We start from the raw sequence: 16,224 nt of genomic DNA, 5'->3' as shown, positions 1-16,224 counted from the left end.
CGCCTCCGTCCCTCTACCCCGAGTCGCGCTCAGGTTGACTCAGTTCTGCAAGCTGTTACACGTAAGAGGCACAAAAACGACGGCAAAAGCAGCGTTTCGGGTCCGGATCGAGAGCCACGAAAATCCTTGTGTTGTATGCCGGCACGTGCGTAAATATAATACGTACGTATATAACGGACATATCCGCTGGTTTGATAGGGCAACGGGTAGGTGACCTGAAGTTTCATCGACTGGTTGCCACGTGCGCGATTATGTAACAGGCCTATATATACTGCCGGTCTCGTCAATTTTACGCAGATTCTGGTCTCCTCTCAATAAGACAGTTTTCCTTTCTTGGCTTTGCTTTGCTTTCAAGAAGACAGACTCTGGTCTTCTTTTCTTTCTTTCTTCTTTTCAAGAAACAGACTTTTCCTTTCTCTGAGTGGTAGAAAGGTTTCTTTCTTTCTTTCTTTCTTTTCTTTGTTTATTTCTCTTAATTAAATTTGCAGTGACAAATGAGATTTTTTGCTTTGAATCCGATCTTGCATGAAGAGAAGCGGATGATGTTGGTAAGAAGAGGTAAAGAATTCTTTTTGCTTTTCTTTTCTTTGTTTTGATTTTCTTTCGTTCTTTCTTTCTTTATTTCTTTGCTTCATCAGATGTATTTCCTATGCAGATAAAACATAATCTACATATTCCCCAGACGTTGTGCGACACTCATATTGATGCATTAGAGGTGGAATCTGAGTTTGGTAGAAAGTTTCTTCCTTTCTTTCTTCTTTTCTTTGTTTATTTCTTTTTTTTTTCCTATTCAGAAATAGAAGATCCATTTTTTTTCTCGGGAAACAAACAAGACCCAGAAAGAAAAATCTCGTGACATCCCTCTCCCAAGCACGTGCAACGACATTTATCATTTCTCCCTTCTCTGTCTTTGCTCATTTCTTTTCTTTTTCATTTTAAAATCGCAGGAATCGGAGCAATCGCTCGGTCTGGTAAGGATCTAATGATAACCCAGGAAACAAATAATGATATGTTGCAAGGAAAAGTCACAAGTAGATGTTTGTGTTTTGTTGTAACCCAGTCACTTGGTCCGACTGGTAGAAGAAGTTTTTGTTGTAAACTAATAAAAATATTTTTGAAATGGTTGTCGGTAAAATAAGTTTAAAGGTGAAAACTCGTGTAGTATTTGGTAAAACTTACTGTAAGAGTGTTTTGAATACAGTATGATATTATATTTAGCTAATTATGTTATAAAATTAATAATATATGTTAAAATGATAAAAAATTATATAAAAATAAAAAAATATTTTTTTAATTATTTAAATAAAATTATTTTGAAAAACTATTCTAATAATTTGATCATATTAAAATATTTATTTTAGTTAATTTATTTATTTATTTTATTGAATATAAATAGTAATTTTAAATTATTGTTTAATTTTAAAATAAATGGTATTCTAATAAATATAAAAATTTATTAGTAATAAAGTAATATTACATTTTTGAAAAATATTTAATTTATTAATTAATACAATATAAAAACAAATATGTTCATTAGATATATTATTTACCTGTTACATCACTGGTCAAATTCCCAGCTTTTGATTCATCTTTATTAAAAGTCAAAACAACTTATGCTTTTACCTAAAAGAACTTCTGTTTTTAACATTTCAGAGTTTTGCTAGGTTTCTGCTTTTTGGAAAGCAGTTATAGGGCCTTGTTTCAGGCCTCAATTGGTTATTTTTAGCAAGTCTTGATTTTTACTTTCATATTTTTTTTGTCAAAAAGTTTCTGGGTATTTTTGTGTTTATTTTTCTTTGATTAAAGGAATTTCTGGTTTCCATTTAGGTTTTTCAATTGAATTTTTGCAGTTTCCAATAGCTTTGTTACTTTTTTGTCTTAGAAATTTAGACATATTTTTGGAATTGTAATGTATTTTCTTGAGTTAATAAGTTCTTGTTGGACTTTTTACACTCAGTATATCCTTAGATGTTTTCCACACATCAATGCACATGTATACCATTTGAGACAATGAGATAAATTGGATATATGTTTATGGATATTGCAACACTCATTAAAAGTAGCTGAAGTATTCTAGAGACAGAATCCGAGATATGGAAGAATAGTTTCTTTATTTTCTTTATGTTTTTTTTTCTTTTTTCTATGTTTGTTTCTAAATTTAAATTGATCATTTAAATACATAGTTATCCATGCATTTGGCAAGTCATCCCTGCACTGTTTGATTCCCTCAGAGAACAATGTTTCTTTCCTTTTTTTGGCTTTGCATTTCTTTCTTTCCTTCCTTCCTTCTTTCTGTCTTTGTTGCATGCTAACAATGACACTATCGATGTAGCAACCAGTGCTATATATAATAGTGGGGGCTTGATATGGGATTTAACTGAAGGGCACAAAATGGAGAAACACTTCTTTTTTGGATTGACTTTAATAATTTATCATTTGCAAATGTTGTACTGACATTTAATGATTGCAACATAGGTGGGTAAACTATCTAGTACGATCTCAAACATTAATCTTTAATATGGTCTCACGCACGCATTGTTGCTCGTCTACATCTTTGGATGAATTTGAAATTAGTTGATCAAATAAGAAAGTTGTGCATTTTCCTAGCAAAAGGATGGGAGAAAGGGAAAGAAGTGTTTGTTTCTTTCTGTTTAGTCGAATTAACTATTTATTATCAATTTTTTCAATTTATTATAAACCTATAAGTAGCTTTTGTATTTGATTACTTTACAGTGTGTAGGTGTTGGATAACCTTAGTTCTCACTGCTGCAGGCAATTTGATCTCTAAATGCTTAATTTACAGTATTTGGTATCTCATCCTTTCTAGTTAACAGAACCAATAAAATATTGAGTTTTAAGATTCTAAAAAAATTGAATGATTTTTCGTGGCGACATTTATACAACAGCAACATGAATTAAGTTGTAGTTGCTTCAATCTAATCAGATATTTTTCTGAGTCGTGTGCTTTGGAAAAATATATCACAAAATTAAAATATTATTGCTTGATATGTATTAGATGTCATTAGTTTGTTAAACTAGATTATATATTAAAGAAACATGGTACGATATTCTTGTTCCTTTGTTATGGTATTTATCTTTTTTTAATTACTTTTTTTTTTTTAATTCTATTGTTGGTTTTAGTTAGGTACGAGATAACAGAAGATCATTTGGTGACACACTTTTCTCAACAGAAACAGATTCTTAAGTGTAGATATTATTTTCAATACAGTAAACCTTGTCTGCTTCTCTTGATTTTTATTCACAATTTTTGAAGTTTATATTCTATTTTTTGCATGTTAAATCATCTATTTTCCTCGACCTTATGTACCGTTGATGTTCCTTATATACCATTGTTAGATTTTTGTGAGTAACAATTCATGTAGATATTACCTAATAGAGAAGGCAAAAGATGTTCACATCATTGGGATTTTGATTGGAACTCTTGGTCTAGGCATATGCTTCTTAAATGGTTGTATTGTGCATTCAAGTTTTTCTCTTTGGTAGTATACCATTGCATCATAAATGAATCGGGATCTATAGAATTCTATGTTTTTTGTATATTATTTTTTTCATAAGAATAGAACTTATTACATATTAGTAAGATCTCTTTTAATAAGCCAAAAGACAGGGATGAGCAAAAGAATTATTGCCAATAAGAGGTAAAGATTTAACTTTTGCTTTTTTTACTTAGTTCACTGCCTTTGTTATTTGGTGCTATAAAACCTATGATACTTACTATAAACATATATGTGTGTGTGTTCTATGATTTGGTTCTTTAATTTAGTTTCCTGTTTATAATTATTAAATTTGCAGTCACATTAGGCGGCTTTAAATCCAAGCTTCCATAGAAAACTTTCATTGTACCTTTTTTCCTTCCTCATCTCTTTCCTTTTTTATATAAATTTATGAAAAAAATAGTTACAAATATGAGTTTACAAGAGAAGTTCGTCAATGAGAAAGTTGTACCTTGTCAAGTTTCACAATCACATAGTTGCATATTGAAGTTGTCTTTTAGGCGGGACAAGTGAAGTAGTATGATGTGGGCATGATTAAGAGGTAAAGCAATCTCTTTTCTTTTCATAGTTATTGAATGGAGCATCTGTTGTTATTGGGCTACTGATCTATGTATTGATCACTGATTGCATATTCAGTTTGGATGGTATTCCTTGTTAGGGGTGTTAGTTTGTCTCATTTTTTTAATTTGTTTCTTTTTTTCTTTCTCTGGGAGTGTGTCTAATTTCCATCTCTTTTTCGTATGTTCTCGTTTTCTCTTAAATATTATTTTTTCTATAGGAAAAGAACTTATTGCATATTAGTATGATTTCTTTTAGGCACGACAAGAGACAGGGATGAGTAAAGGACGTGTAAAGATTCAACTCTTGCTTCTTTTTATTAAGTTCCCTGCATTTGCTATTTTTGTGCTGTAAAACCTATGATTTGGTTCCTTGATTTAGTTTACTGTTCATAATTATCAATTGATGCATTTGCCAATCATATACTACATAACTTATGTATCCCTAAGAGCAAGCGATGCATTTATAGGCAAAACACCTGGCAAACTAACTCGATACAGATCTCGCCAAATCTTGGTTAGGTGTTTTTTGACCATATCTTATCCTAACAAATTTTTGACCTGTATGTTCTAAGATAAATTTTAGATCAGAAGTGACTTGACTAACTAGTCTTTATGGTGCTGAAGGTTATGATATGGGCTAACTCAAGTGAATCATCATTCCTAGTTTCCTTTTTAGCCATCATCTCTCGAACTCTTCGTTTCTTCTAACTCTCAATAGTAATTCTTATTCCATTATCTCCTGAATTATCATACTTTGCTTTACTTACATGTGCCGAAGAAATCTAGTGCTTTATCAAAGTCTTATAAAAAATGAAATGAATAGAGTAGAACTACGTGTGACTTGATGTTCAAAAAGAAGGTACGTAGGCAGTTCGGCGTACCACACCAAGTTCAGTCAAAATTAAACATTTCAATCTATTATTAGAATTTGCGGATCGAGTAGAATTACGTATAATTTGATCCTCAAAAAGAATGTACATTGGCAGCTTGGAGTACTACTCTAAGTCTTAAGCACTTCAAATTCTTATTAGCCTTACATGGATAATAAAGTATTGAATATAATTTCCTCCAATCACTAATGAATTTCAAGTCAATTAAATATAAAACACAGTTCTTTCCAATTCTATTGGATTTCAAAAAAGAAAGAAAAATTGAAAATATAGTAGCCTTTAATTAAAGACTTCCATATATCAAAGAAAATAAAAGATGAAATTTAACTTGTTTCGCTTACCCGTGTAATGTTTTACTACTACAAAAAAGATTGTGTTCGCAGAAAGGCAAATGAAGAAAATCTATCCCAATGACTTTCGAATGCACTGGGTATATTTGGAAATTTTGGAAAAGAAAATTACATCGCTTTGTTCAGCACAAGTAACCTTCAACAATGATGTATGTGGCTTTTTAGAATTTGAAGGGATAGAATCAGTACTTTGTTAGCATTTGACAGTAACTTAGTTTTGTTCTGTCGATCTTTAAACTTAATTATGCTAAGAATGTACCGACTCTTTATTTTCTTATTGCCTTCAAAACCCAAAAAGCAACAAAAGCCACTCTTCAAGTCTGCTTGTACTACGAAAGCGATTTTTTCAACTTTTTCAAAAATTATCCGGTGGAGCAAAAGTCATTGTCTTCGATTCTTCATTTGTATTGCTATATACTCCATTTTATTTTTCAATCTTTCTTGAAACAATCGAAAATTACACAAATGAGCAAAAGACATTGAGTTTCATCTTTCATTTCACTTGAAATATATAACTATTTAAAAGGTCCCATATTTTCGTTTAAATAAAAAAATGTCCTATATCTTTAATTTCTCGTTCATCTCGAAATCTGCAAACCCGAATAGCAGTGCATTTCGTTTTAACTTTTCTTGAAATCCAATACTTTATTATCTACGAGTTCGTATCAAAAAAATGAAACGGATGGAGCAGAACTACGTATGACTTGATCCTCAAAAAGAAGGTACGTAGGCAGCTTGGTGTACTACACTAAGTTCAGTCAAATTAATTGTTTTAATTTTTTATTAGAATTCGCGGATTGAGCATAATTACGCATGACTTAATTCTCAAAAATATTGTACGCAGGCCGCTTGGCGTACCACTTCAAGTTCAGTAAAACTGAAGCATTGAAATTTTTTATTTGACTTCATGGATTAAACATAACTACGTATTACTTGATTCTAAAAAAGAAGGTACGTAGACAACTTTGAGTACTACTCCAAATCCAGTCAGATTTAAATATTTCAATCTTTTATTAGAGTTCATGAATAATAAAGAATTGAATGTGAATCGAGCAAAAATTACGTATGACTTGATCTTCTTGCACTATTTAATTCCTGAGGAGACTGACTTTTCTTTTCTTTCCTTCCTTCTATCTATTTCACTCATTCTTTGTTTTATTATTTGTATGATGGATTTTCTATTCGAATATTCTGTATAATCTCCTTGCATTAGAGGTAGAATATGAGGTTTGGTAGAAAAGTTCCTTTCCGTCTTTCTTCTTAGCTTTGTTTCTTTCTTTTAATTAAATTTGCAATGGTTGATGAGATTGTTTGCTCTGAATTCGCGATTTGCATGGATGGTGGTTAGTGGGAAAGAGGTATATTAACTACCTATGATCATTTATAGAATATTGATTTGGCTTTTGATAATTTGGCACAGTTATTGTTGAGGATATGTTAACATTCATTTTGTTTTTCGCAGTTATTATTTGTTATTGTACACTACATAACCTGTATACGTTCACAGATATTGCTGCACTCACTAACAACGACGGAAGCATTCTAGAGGCAGAATTCGAGATATGATTGAATAGTTTCTTTATTTTCTTTCCTTTCTTTGTATTTTTTGCTTTTTTTCTATGTTTGTTTCTAAACTTAAATTATCATTTAAATATGCAGTTATTCATGCGTTTGGTAAGTCATCGCTGCATTGTTTGATTCCCTCGGAGAAAGACGTTTCTTTCTTCTTCTTTTTTTGGCTTTGCTTTTCTTTCCTTCTTTCTTTCTTTGCTTTATTGTTTGCGTGATATATTTTCCATGCGAATACTACATAATCTCTTTCTATTTGAGGTAGAATTTGAGCTTTTGTAGAAAAGTCTCTTTCTTTCTCGCTTCGTTTATTTGCTTCTTTCTTTTAACAACATTTGCAGTGATAGGTGGAATTGTTTGCTCTGAATCTGCCCTTGCATGGACGGTTGGTCAGTGGCAAACAGGTATATTAAGTACCCATGATCATTTAATTAAATTTTCAGTGACTCCCTTGACCATTTAGTACCCATGATCATTTAATTAAATTTTCAGTGACTCCCTTGACCATTTAGTTGTCATGCTAACAGTGACAGTATCGGTCCACCAACCAGTGCTATGTATAACATCGGAGACTTGATCTAGGATTTACCTGAATGGCACAATACGAAGGAGCACTTGCTTTTTGGATGGACTCTGATAATTCAGCATTAGCAAATGTTGTAGTGACATTTAATGGTTGCGACATAGGTGGGTAAACTATCTAGTACGATCTCAAACATTAATCCTAAATATGGTCTCACGCATTCGTTGTTGCTCGTCTACATCTTTGGATAAACTTAAAATTGGTTGATCAAATAAGAAAGTTGTGCAGTTTCCTGGCAAATGAATGGGAGAAAGGGAAAGAAATGTCTGTTTATTTCTATTTACTTCGAATTGACTATTTATTATCAATTTTCTTCAATTTATTATGAACTTGTAAGTAGCTTTTGTATTTAATTACTTCACAGTGTGTACGTGTTGCATGAGCGTAGTTCTCACTGCTGCAGGCAATTCGACCCCTAATTGCTTAATTTACAGTGTTTGGTATCTTATCCTTTCTGCTTAACAGAATCCATGAAATATTGAGTTTTGAGATTCTTAAAAAATATGATGATTTTTTGTGCCGACATTTGTACGACGACAACATGAATTGAACTGTAGTTGCTTCAATCTGGTCAGATATTTTTTTGAGTGGTTTGCTTTGGAAAAATAGATCACAAAATCAAATTATTATCGCTTGATATGTATTAGACGTCATTAGTTTGCTAAACTAGGTTATATATTGAAGAAACAGGGTACGATATTCTTGTTCCTATGTTATGGTTTGTTGTCTTTAATTCTATTGTTGGTTTTGGTTAGGTATGATGCAACAGAAGATCATGTGGTGACAGACTTTTTCTTAACATAGACAGATTCTTAAGTGTAGGTATTATTTCCAGCACAGTCATCCTTGTGTGCTTCTCTTCATCTCTATTTACTATTTCTGAAGTTCGTATTCTGTTTTTTGCATGTTAAATCATCTGTCTTTCCTCGACCTTATGTACCGTTGATCTTTCCTTACATGCCATTCTTGGATTTTCGCGAGTAACAATTCATGCAGATGTTACCCGGTGGAGAAGGCGAAAGATGCTCACGTCATTGGTATTTTGATTGGAACTCTTGGTGTAGGTATGCTACGTATAGGGTTGTATTTTGCATTCAAGCTTTTCTCTTCAGCTTACGTGTCTCTAGCATTCTTTGGTAATATACCATTGCATTATAAATGAATCGGGATCTATGGAATTCTATGTTTTTTGTATATTCTCATTTTCTATTTAATATTATTTTTTTCATAAGAATATAAATTATTGCATATTAGTAAGATCTCTTTTAGGTAGGCCAAAAGACAGGGATGAGTAAAGGAACTATTGCCAATAAGAGGTAAAGATTTACCTTTTGCTTCTTTTACTAAGTTCACTGCCTCTGTTATTTGCGTGCTGTAAAACCTGTGACACTTATTACAGATATATATATATATATGTATGTATATATGTATGTTTTATGATTTGGTTCACTGCCAATAAGAGGTAAAGATTTACCTTTTGCTTCTTTTACTAAATTCACTGCCTCTGTTATTTGCGTGCTGTAAAACCTGTGACACTTATTACAGATATATATATATATATATATGTATGTATATATGTATGTTTTATGATTTGGTTCTTTAATTTAGTTTCCTGTTTATAATTATTAAATTTACAGTTACATTAGGTGGCTTTAAATCCAAGCTTCCATAGAAAACTTTCTTTGTACCTTTTTTCCTTCCTCATCTCTTTCCTTTCTTATATAAATTTATGAAAAAAATAGTTATAAATATGAGTTTACAAGAGAAGTTCGTCAATGAGAAAGTTGTACCTTGTCAAGTTTCACAATCACATAGTTGCATATTGAAGTTGTCTTTTAGGCGGGACAAGTGAAGCTGTATGATGTGGGCATAATTATTGGCAAGAAAAGGTAAAGCAATCTCTTTTCTTTTCATAGTTATTGAATGGAGCATCTGTTGTTATTGGGCTACTGACCTATGTATTGATCACTGATTGCATATTCAGTTTGGATGGTATTCCTTGTTAGGGGTGTTAATTTGTCTCATTTTTTTAATTTGTTTCTTTTTTCCTTTCTCTGGGAGTGTGTCTAATTTCCTTCTCTTTTTCGTATGTTCTCATTTTCTCTTAAATATTATTTTTTCTATAGGAAAAGAACTTATTGCATATTAGTATGATTTCTTTTAGGCTGGACAAGAAACAGGGATGAGTAAAGGATATGTAAAGATTCAACTTTTGCTTCTTTTATTGAGTTCCTTGCATTTGCTATTTTTGTGCCGTAAAACCTATGATTTGGTTCCTTGATTTAGTTTATTGTTCATAATTATCAATTGATGCATTTGCCAATCATACACTGCATAACTTACGTATCCCTAGGAGCAAGCGATGCATTTATAGGCAAAACACCTGGCAAACTAACTCAATACAGATCTCGCCAAATCTTGGTTAGGTGTTTTTTGACCATATCTTATCCTAACAAATTTTTGACCTCTATGTTCTGAGATAGATTTTAGATCAGAAGTGATTTGACTAGCTAGTCTTTATGGTGCTGAAGGTTATGATATGGGCTAACTCAAGTGAATCATCATTCCTAGTTTCCTTTTTAGCCATCATCTCTCGAACTCTTCGTTTCTTCTAACTCTCAATAGTAATTCTTATTCCATTATCTCTTGAACTATCATACTTTGCTTTACTTACATGTGCCGAAGAAATCTAGTGCTTTATCAAAGTCTTATAGAAAATGAAATGGATAGAGTAGAACTACGTGTGACTGGATGTTCAAAAAGAAGGTACGTAGGCAGCTCGGCGTACTACACCAAGTTCAGTCAAAATTAAACATTTCAATCTTTTATTAGAATTTGCGGATCGAGTAGAATTACGTATAATTTGATCCTCAAAAAGAAGGTACATCAGCAGCTTGGAGTACTACTCTAAGTCTTAAGCACTTCAAATTCTTATTAGCCTTACATGGATAATAAAGTACTGAATATAATTTCCTCCAATCACTAATGAATTTCAAGTCAATTAAATATAAAACACAGTTCTTTCCAATTCTATTGTATTTCAAAAAAGAAAGAAAATTTCCTCCAATCACTAATGAATTTCAAATCAATTAAATATAAAACACAGTTCTTTCCAATTTTATTGGATTTCAAAAAAGAAAGAAAAAACTGAAAATATAGTAGCCTTTAAAGACTTCCATATATCAAAGAAAATAAAAGATGAAATTTAACTTATTTCGCTTACCCGTGTAATGTTTTACTACTACAAAAAAGATTGAGTAATGAGTGGAGTGTTCGCAGAAAGGCAAATGAAGAAAATCTATCCCAATGACTTTCGAATGCACTGGGTATATTTGGAAATTTTGGAAAAGAAAATTACATCGCTTTGTTCAGCACAAGTAACCTTCAACAATGATGTATGTGGCTTTTTAGAATTTGAAGGGAGAGAATCAGTACTTTGCTAGCATTTGACAGTAACTTAGTTTTGTTCTGTCGATTTTTAAACTTAATTATGCTAAGAATGTACCGACTCTTTATTTTCTTATTGCCTTCAAAACCCAAAAAACAACAAAAGCCACTCTTCAAGTCTGCTTGTACTACGAAAGCGATTTTTTCAACTTTTTCAAAAATTATCCGGTGGAGTAAAAGTCATTATCTTCGATTCTTCATTTGTATTGCTATATACTCCATTTCATTTCCCAATCTTTCTTGAAACAATCGAAAATTACACAAATGAGCAAAAAACATTGAGTTTCATCTTTCATTTCACTTGAAATATATAACTATTTGAAAGGTCCCATATTTTCTTTTAAATAAAAAAACGTCCTATATCTTTAATTTCTCGTTCATCTCGAAATCTGCAAACCCGAATAGCAGTGCATTTCGTTTTAACTTTTCTTGAAATTCAATACTTTATTATCTACGAGTTCTTATCAAAAAAATGAAACGGATGGAGCAGAACTACGTATGACTTGATCCTCAAAAAGAAGGTACGTAGGCAGCTTGGTGTACTACACTAAGTTCAGTCAAATTAATCGTTTTAATTTTTTATTAGAATTCGCGGATTGAGCATAATTATGCATGACTTAATTCTCAAAAAGATTGTACGTAGGCCGCTTGGCGTACCACTTCAAGTTCAATAAAACTGAAGCATTGAAATTTTTTATTAGACTTCATGGATTAAACATAACTACGTATTACTTGATTCTAAAAAAGAAGGTACGTAGACAACTTTGAGTACTACTCCAAGTCCAGTCATATTTGAATATTTCAATCTTTTATTAGAGTTCATGAATAATAAAGAATTGAATGTGAATCGAGCAAAAATTACGTATAACTTGATCTTCTTGCACTATTTAATTCCTGAGGAGACTGACTTTTCTTTTCTTTCCTTCCTTCTATCTATTTCACTCATTCTTTGTTTCATTATTTATAGTATGATGGATTTTCTATTCGAATATTCTGTATAATCTCCTTGCATTAGAGGTAGAAACTGAGGTTTGGTAGAAAAGTTCCTTTCCGTCTTTCTTCTTAGCTTTGTTTCTTTCTTTTAATTAAATTTGCAATGATAGATGGGATTGTTTGCTCTGAATTCGCGCTTTGCATGGATGGTGGTTAGTGGGAAAGATGTATATTAACTACCTATGATCATTTATAGAATATTGATGTGACTTTTGATAATTTGGCACAGTTATTGTTGAGGATATGTTAACATTCATTTTGTTTTTCGCAGTTATTATTTGTTATTGTACACTACATAACCTGTATACATTCACAGATATTGCAGCACTCACTAACAACGACGGAAGCATTCTAGAGGCAGAATTCGAGATATGATAGAATAGTTTCTTTATTTTCTTTCCTTTCTTTGTGTTTTTTGCTTTTTTTCTATGTTTGTTTCTAAACTTAAATTATCATTTAAATATACAGTTATTCATGCATTTGGTAAGTCATCGCTGTACTGTTTGATTCTCTCGGAGAAAGACATTTCTTTCATTTTTTTTTGGCTTTGCTTTTTTTTCCTTCCTTCCTTCTTTCTTTTTTTGTTCCATGCTAAAGATGATAGTATCAGTGCAACAACCAATGGTATGTATAACTTTGGAGGCTTGATCTAGGATTTACCTGAAGGGCGCAAAACGGAGAAACACTTGCTTTTTTTTTTATTGCTCTAATAACTCAGCATTCACAAATGTTGTACTGACATTTAATACTTGTGACATAGGTGGGTAAACTATTTTGTACGATCTCAAACATTAATCATAAATATGGTCTCACGCATGCATTATTATTCGTCTATATCTTTGGATGAACTTGAAATTGATTGATCAAATAAGAAAGTTGTGCATTTTCCTAGCGAAAGAATGGGAGAAAGGGAAAGAAGTTTTTGTTTCTTTCTGTTTACTTTGGATTAACTATTTGTTATCAATTTTTTCAATTTATTATATACCTGTAGATAGCTTTTGTATTTAATTACTTTACAGCATGTACGTATTGGACGAGCTTAGTTCTCACTGCTGCAAGCAATTTGATCTCTAATTGCTCAATTTACATTATTTGGTACCTCATCTTTTCTGGTTAACATAACCCATGAAATATTGAGTTTTGAAATTCTAAAAAAATTGAATGATTTTTCGTGCAGACATTTATACGACAGCAGCATGAATTGAATTGTAGTTGCTTCAATCTGGTCATATATTTTTATGAGTTGTGTGCTTTGGAAAAATAGATCATAAAATTAAATTATTATTGCTTGATATGTATTAGACGTCATTAGTTTGCTAAACAAGATTATATATTAAAGAAACAGGGTAAGATATTATTGTTCCTTTGTTATGGCTATTGTCCATTTTTAATTCTATTATTGGTTTTTGTTAGGTACGAGACAACTAAATATCATTTAGTGACAGACTTTTCTCAAGAGAAACAGATTCTTAAGTGTAGGTATTATTTTTAACACAGTCATCCTTATCTGTTTCTCTTGATTTTTATTCACAATTTTTAAAGTTTGTATTCTATTTTTTGCATATTAAATCATCTGTCTTTCGTCGACCTTATGTAACATTGATCTTCCTTGTATACCATTCTTGAATTTTCGTGAGTAACAATTCATGCAGATATTTCCTGGTATAGAAGGCAAAAGATGCTCGCATTATTGGGATTTTGATTGGAACTCTTGGTCTAGGCATGCTTCTTATATGGTTGTATTGTGCATTCAAGTTTTTCTCTTTAGCTTATGTCTCTAGTATTCTTTGGTAATATACCATTGCATCATAAATGAATCGAGATCTATAGAATTCTATGTGGCACAATGCCGATTAACATGCTTGGTAAATTCGAAATCACCAAACTGCTGAATCTTTAAATTTTTTTTTTTAAAGAAGATAAGATCCATCCCATCAATAGACACCCTTGGTTATGTTTAACAAGTTACAAATTTTTCAAAGACAATCTGATGAGGAGAAAATACAAAAGGTTCTAAACCAATAATACTTTATAGGAGAAATATTTCTTTTATGTAATTTTTTATGTGTAATTTTGCAAATTATTGTTTATTTCTATTGTTTCGAAATCTGGGTCATGATAGAAGGAAACATGATTTTATTTAAGACGAAACAGCTGGCAGTTGTGGAAGAATTACAGTCATGTTGCTGTGGATGTGGGCAAAATTAGCCAGGTAAAGCAGTTTGATGCTGGTTTCTTTTCACAAGCAGTTTGATTTGAATACTCAAATCTTGTATTCTTGTTCAATCTAGAGGGAGACAATGGACTGGAGAATATGTTATGGAATTTCGAGATTTGATTAATTCTAATCCAGTGGAAGTAAGGAATCAGTTAGAAGAAGCACGGTTTTCCTTCTTTCAGGCAGGGTACATAGAAGATTTTGATCTGCATGATATGATCAGCATTTAACAATTAACAAGTTTTGGCAGCTATTATGTACTTGCATTGCATATATTGTTTTCGTCTTAGAAATCTAAGAATGTTAAAAAAATGGGTAAAAGTTCTATCTCTTACACTTCGTAAACCAAGTATTTTTTTTTATAAAAAACCTCCTCTCTCTCTCTCTCTCTCCGACCTTAAAGAAATGTAGTTGTGGAAGGAGTAGTATTGTTTTATATTTATATTAACGTCAAATCAACAGGGAATAAATAGAATCATGTTTTAATTTATTTAGTGTGACTGCCTTCACTTATCATGTTTTAGAATGGTGGTATGTGAACGGAGATAGGATGATTTTTGATGTCTTGTTCTTTGTTCTTAACAGAAAATTGTATGAAAAGCTAATCTAGTTTAGGCTTATTTTACATCAAGGTGGTCTTCTTTATGTGAAGAGCTTAATAAAAGCTTTCTTTTGTCAGGGGGACATTTAATCATTGATAAACCTTGAATTATGCCGAAACAATGATCAAGTAGGAAGATTAGGATGGAATGCTAGCTTTAGTGTACATACTTGGAAAAGGCCTTGCGATTACGTGATGGAAGTCCTAATTCTCTTACTAAGCGAATAGCTAAATCTAGAATAAAAATTTTCCTTTCTAAATCATATCCTAAGAGAAGAGAAGGATGTTGGCATAATTATTGTTGAGGAGATTTAATGATTCATTTTTTTTTTCACAGTTATTTAATGATGCATTTGCTATTGTACACTATATAATCTGTATATTGCGACACTTGCCTAATGCGACTAAAGCATTCTAGAGGGAGAATCCAAGATATGATAGAAAATTTTCTTTAATACCTTCTTTCTTTTCTGTGTTTTTTCTTTCTATCTATGTTTGTTTCTTAATTTAAATTTACATTCACATTATGTAGCTTTAAATCCGAGCTTGCATAGAAAACTTTCTTTGTACCTTCTTTCATACTCATTTCTTTCCTTTTTCATATAAATTTATAATAAAAAGTTCTAAATTTGAATTTACACAGAGTCCATCGATGAGAAAGTGGTACCTCGTCAAGTTTTACAATCACATATTAGCATATTGAAGTGGTCTTTTAGGCGGTAAGAGAAACAGATGATGTTGGCATAGTTATTGGCAAGAAGAGGTAAAGCATTCTCTCTTTTTTTTTCATAGTTTTTGAATGAAGCATTTGTCGTCATCATGCTACTAACCTATGTATTGTCACTAATTGCACATTCAGTCTGGATGGCATTCCTTATTAGGGAGTTAGTCTGTCTTATTTTTTTAGTTTATTTCTTTTTTCCTTTTTTTGGGAGTATGTCTAATTCTCTTTTCTTTTTTGTATATTCTCACTTTCTCTTTAATATTATTTTTCTCATAAAAAAAAGAACTTATTGCATATTAGTATGATCTCGTATAGGCAGGCAAAGAAATAGGGATGGGTGAAGGAATTATTGCTACTAAGAGGTAAAGATTCAACATTTGCTTCTTTTATTAAGTTCTTTGCCTTTGCTATTTGTGCGTTCTAAAACCCGTAATACTTATTTAGTTTCCTATTCATAATTATTAATTGATGCTTTTGCTAATCATATACTGGATAACTTATGTATCCCTAAGAGCAAGTGATGTATTTAGACAAAAAAAAAAAACTTAGCAAACTAACTTAGTACACATCTTGCCAAATCTTCGTTAGGTGTTTTTTGATCCTATCCTAACCTAAGAAATTTTTAACTTCTATGTTCTAAGATAGATTTTGGATTATGAGTGGCTTGACTAACTCGTCTTTATGGTGTTGAAAGTTATGATATGGGCTAACTCAAGTGAATTATCATTCCCCGTTTCCTCTTCAACCATTATCTCTCGAACTTTTCCATTCTTC

At 31.5% G+C, this 16,224-nt stretch overlaps 2 long non-coding RNA genes across 10 annotated transcripts in view; both read left to right on the top strand.

Annotated features, from left to right (window-relative positions):
• Positions 1 to 33: 33 nt before the first annotated feature.
• On the top strand, positions 34 to 1,204 carry LOC148269074 (uncharacterized). The gene is made up of 3 exons (XR_015817045.1): positions 34 to 558; positions 656 to 731; positions 948 to 1,204. It is a non-coding gene; the product is annotated as an uncharacterized LOC148269074 (long non-coding RNA).
• A 315-nt stretch (positions 1,205 to 1,519) lies between these two features.
• Positions 1,520 to 16,224, top strand: part of LOC110807278 (uncharacterized) — a 28,768-nt gene continuing 14,063 nt past the window's right edge. For 3 of the 9 annotated variants that reach the window (XR_015817016.1, XR_015817011.1, XR_015817003.1), the window contains exons 1-7: positions 6,680 to 7,288; positions 7,412 to 7,571; positions 8,223 to 13,386; positions 14,053 to 14,119; positions 14,199 to 14,312; positions 15,370 to 15,489; positions 15,766 to 15,812. This is a non-coding gene — a long non-coding RNA (uncharacterized LOC110807278). The other 6 variants (XR_015817021.1, XR_015817019.1, XR_015817018.1 and 3 more) reach the window with 4 other exon arrangements.

The sequence above is a fragment of the Carica papaya genome, chromosome 1 (genome assembly GCF_054855325.1).
Source record: "Carica papaya isolate Zhongbai chromosome 1, ASM5485532v1, whole genome shotgun sequence".
In the NCBI taxonomy this organism is placed as follows: Eukaryota; Viridiplantae; Streptophyta; class Magnoliopsida; order Brassicales; family Caricaceae; genus Carica; species Carica papaya.
This window is presented reverse-complemented; position numbering and strand designations above follow the sequence as displayed.